Genomic DNA, 5,442 nt, shown 5'->3' on the forward strand with positions numbered 1-5,442 from the left:
CGTTCTTGCGGTAGGAAATTTTTTGTTTTCTATGCTACGAATCCCAACAGTGGTATCAGAGCCGTATCTATGCATAGATTGGTTGCACGAGTAGAACACAATGGTTTTGTGGGCGTTGATGCTTTTGTTGTCTCTTGTTATGTGTACTTTGCATCTTGCGGGATGGTGGGATGAAGCGGCCCGGGCTAACTTTACATGACCGCATTCATGAGACTTGCTCCACGCTCGACATGCAACTTGTATTGCATAAATGGCTTTGCGGGTGTCTGTCTCTCTCACCATAGTTAAGATTCAATTTACAATTTCAATTGATAACACTTGTATCAACGTTGTGGTTCATGTTCGTAGGCAGATTGGATCTTACTCGAAAACCCTAAACCACGTAAAATATGCAAACCAAATTAGAGGCATCTAACTTGTTTTTGCAGGGTTTGGTGATGTGATATGGCCATGATGTGATGATGAATATGTATGAGATGATCATTATTGTATTGTGGCAACCGGCAGGAGCCTTATGGTTGTCTTTATATTTCATGTTGTAGTATTATTTCAAAGTAGTTGTAATAGTTGCTACATGTGGTGAACAACCATGATGACGGCGCCATGGACCTTGACGCTATGCCGATGATGATGGAGATCATGCCCGTTGATGATGGAGATCATGTCCGTGCTTTGGAGATGAAGATCAAAGGCGCAAAGACTAAAGGGCCATATCATATCACATTATGAATTGCATGTGATGTTAATCCTTTATGCATCTTATCTTGCTTAGATCGCGACGGTAGCATTATAAGATGATCCCTCAAATTAATATCAAGATAATAAAGTGTTCTCCCCTCGTATGCACCGTTGCTATAGTTCGTCGTTTTGAAGCATCTCGTGATGATCGGATGTGATAGATTCTACGTTCACATACAACGGGTGTAAGCCATGTTGCACACGCGGAAATACTTGGGTTTGCTTGACGAGCCTAGCATGTACAGACATGGCCTCGGAACACAGGAAACCGAAAGGTTGAACACGAGTCATATGAATGATATGATCAACATGTTGATGTTCACCATTGAAGCTACATCATCTCACGTGATGATCGGTTTTGGTGTAGTGGATATGGATCGTGTGGCACTAAACAACTATGAGGGATGTTGTATTAAGTGGGAGTTCATTAGTAATTAGATTAAAACATGAACTAATTATCATGAACATAGTCTGAATAGTATTTTGAATTAAATTTGTAGAATTGGCATCCGTTATCTACCGTGCGCTAGTCTTATAATTGAGATAGAAATACTGTTAAATCTGACAAATAACTTTACGGACTGGTACCGTATTGTTAAAGAATCAAGTAATGATTAAGTCCTATTGCAAACTTTTGGTAAAACTCACATTAGAGCAATGGTTTCAATTAGTACCTAAAATCATCTTGTCTCCTTGAAACTTGAAGTTCAAATCCGTTTGAAAAGAAAGGAGCTGGAAAGTTTGTTTTCAGAAATAAGCAAGGTGTGAGATATATGTGATATCTAAGACCTTATTACAAGATGATAGAATATAATTTAGTGAGATTACATAAACTCATAAGTTTTATGGGAATGTACGAAGGTTGAAGACGCTAGGCATCCCAATCCTCCAACTAGTTGGGCACTAACGATATTCGCATATTCATGAAGTGATCGTCCTTAGTATGCACCGTTGCTAAGACTTGTCGTTTCGAAGCATCACGTGATGATCGGGTGTTATAGATTCTACGTGTGCATACAATGTGTGCAAGCCAGATTTGCACATGCGAATACTGAGGTTAAACTTTACGAGCCTAGCATGTACAGACATGGTCTCGGAAAGACGTCATGAATTGATGGATACAAATTATGAGTGAAATTGTTCATCACATTAAAAGGTTACTAACAGTGAAATCCAGAACACTTGTCATGAGATGATCAACTTCAAAGTAAGAACCTCAAGGTTATTGGTAATTGACCAACAAACCTAAAGGTTATTGATGTTGAAGTGTTTTCTAAAATATAAGGAAAGCCAAAAGAGAAACTACAAAAGTTTTTGGCAGAAAGAAAGAAAAGACTAGAAAGTCTAGCTCAGGTGTATATAGATGATATACATGTTATGAATGTATTCTTTGATTGGTCACACAATGAAGTTCTTGGGTATTTGTACCATATTGGTTGGTATGAGATGTCATACAACACAACACAATACAAGAATACAATGGCCTAAGTGACTGATAAGGAATGTGGTAATAATGCACGTCTGGACAAAATAAAGTGTTATTATGTTCGTCGTTGGCATTCTACCTAGCCCTTCAGATATATAATAAAGAACTTAATAATTGTTATTTAGCTCTGGTCAAATAAAAACAATGAGTTGTTCAAAGTTATGACCGTATTCCATGTACGATGGATAAGTTATTATAAATCTTAATGGTGAAACACACATGCATAACACTGACGCTAAAATGCCATAAGGCAAATAATTTGAATTCCACTTAGTTGTGGAACCGCCATTTAGGTCATGTTAGAAAGGAACGCATGAAGAAACTCCATGCAAATGGATTTTTGGAGTCATTTGATTTTTGAATCGTTTGGCGCTTGCAAATCTCTTCTAAAGAGAATGACTAAAATACCATTCATAGGCCAAGAGTTGAACGGGCAACTAACTTAGTGGAAACATATATGATGATGTATGTGGTTCACTGGGCATAGTTGTGTGCGGGAGATTCTTCTACTTCATGAAAACTTCCAACAATGAATTGAGTGTATATATAAGGATATATTTATTCAATAAGGAAGAAGTTTGAAACATTTGAATAGATTCAAATAAATTTCAGCATGAAGTGGAAATCATCGTAATAGAAAAGTCAAATATCTATGATTGGATCATGGTGGAAATATTTGAATTACGAGTTTTAGCGAACATCTAAGAGAGTTATGAAATTGTTCTACAACTCATGTTTCTTGGAGTATCATAGTGATGATGGAGTATCCGAGAGACGTATCCAAACCTTGTTGGATTAATGATGAGATAAAATAAAATGACGCCATTATATTTTTGTGGATTATGCTTTAGAGACTACCGCTTTTACACTAAATAGAGCATCATCATAATCCGTTGAAATGACACCATACGAGTTATGGCATGGGTATAAACCCTAATAGTCATTTCTTAAATTTTGGTATGCATAGCATAAGTAAATAAGTTTACAACCAAAATCGGATGAATGTCTTTGTTGGTTATCCCAGAGAATTGATTGGGAAGTCTTTCCACTATGGAGACAAAGACAAAAGTGTTTGTCGATGTTTCTTACTTATTTCCAAGAAATTGTTTCTAACGAAGTATTTGAGTGGGAGGACAATGGAACTTGATAAGGTTTATGAACCTGAGCATGATGATCAGAGTAGCGCAGCATCAGAAATGGTTCCGAAAGCGGCCACGAAGATCATAGCTCCCATGTCTATAAAGAGTTATAGTCATGGAGATCGAAGTATCCATTGAACCTTGTAGGTATGGTTTACTTTGTGATCAAATAAATGATTTGTGGACAAAGGATTGATTTTGAACAATAATGAACTAACTACATACAAATAAGTTATGATGGGCCCTGACTCCGTTAAAATGGCTAAGCGCCATTAAATCCAAGATAGGTGAATACTTTTTGAAAGTAAATGGATCTATAAAATTGATGGACTTGGATGGAATATCCTTGAAGAAGCTTGACTTGCCGAAAATTTGTTTACGACAAAGTTCAAAGAGTTGAATACGATAAGATTAGATCTTCCGTAGCGATGTTTATAGTCTATGTGGATTATTCTAGTAATTACTACATATTTATTTTATGAGATATGTTAGTAGGATGGCAAAATACATTCCTTAACAGAAGTGTGTATTAAAGGTGTATACAAGATACAGCTGAGAGTTTTGCTAGTCCGTAGAATACTAGAAAGGTATACAAACTTCACTGGATGAAGTAAGTATCACGGAGTTGGAATCTTCACCGGATGAAATAATCAAAGAGTTTTTGATTTCATCAGAAACGATGAAGATGCTTGCATTTGCAAGAAATTAAGTGGGAGCGCTGAGACATATTTATAATACTTTATGTAGATGACATATCATTGATTATAAATAATGTAATCATGTACTTGATGTGATTAGAAAGTTTCATTGAAAATTAACTTCAATGAAAGGATATGGACTAAAAACATATTTAGCATCAAGATCTATGAAGATAGATTGAAACACATAATAAGTTTAAGTCAAAGTACATAGAATGAATATTGAAGTAGTTCAATATAAATATATTAAGAAGGTGTTATTTTCATGTGAAGGTTTAACAAGACTTGAGTGTATCTGACACTCAATGAGTAAAAACACATGAGTGATTTTAGATCACGAATAATATGTACACAATCAGATGTCCTGTGCTCTAAAGAGTTAGGAGCATATACCAGAATGATTCATGTGATGATCATTGGACAACAGTAAGAATATCCCTGAGTGCTTTAGAAGAACCAAGGATATTAGTTTTGTATGGGGAAATGACAAACAAATCGTTGTAAGGTGTTGCACCGATATTAGTTTGGTCACATATAAAAATAAATTTCAAATCTCAGTTAGGCTAAGTGTTCATTAAAAGGTAGCATAATGCTAGATTTAGATGAGTTCTAAATATTGTGACGGATTCTACAAACGAAGGCAGAGTATGTCATTGTTTTGACAATGACTGATGTTAAAGTCGAGAAGTTCTTTGAGAACTTGGTGTAGTTTCGATAGTGTCAGAACTTTGAAGCTATATTGTGTGTGACAATATTAGTGACATATTTCAGACCACGGAAGAACATATACGATTAATGCCGACTCATTTGGAAAATGAGTGATGCGTGAAGACGCAAATAAATTGCAAAATACATACGTTTCTGAGCGTGTAAGATTCGTTGACTGAAACCTCTCCCGTGAGCAAAACATGATAAGCACCAAAAGGCCAAGGTGTTATATCTTTACAAATGTAAACTAGATTATTGACTCTAGTGCAAGTGGGAGACTATTGGAGATATGCCCGAGAGGCAATAATAAAATAGTTATTGTTATATCTTAGTGTTCATGATAAATGTTTACACTCCATGCTATAATTGTATTAACCGGAAACATTGATACATGTGTGTTGTGTAAACAACCAGAGTCCCTAGTAAGCCTCTCATTTAACTAGCTTATTGATTAATAGATGATCATGGTTTCCTGATCATAAACATAGGATGTTATTAATAACAAGATCATATCATTAGGTGAATGATGTGATGAACACACCCATAGTAAGCATAGCATGAGATCAAGTCATCAAGTTCAACTTGCTATAAGCTTTCAGATACATAGTAACCTAGTCCTTTGACCATGAGATCATGTAAATCACTTATACCGGAAGGGTACTTTGATTACATC

Source organism: Lolium perenne, chromosome 6 (assembly GCF_019359855.2).
Source record: "Lolium perenne isolate Kyuss_39 chromosome 6, Kyuss_2.0, whole genome shotgun sequence".
NCBI lineage: Eukaryota > Viridiplantae > Streptophyta > Magnoliopsida > Poales > Poaceae > Lolium > Lolium perenne.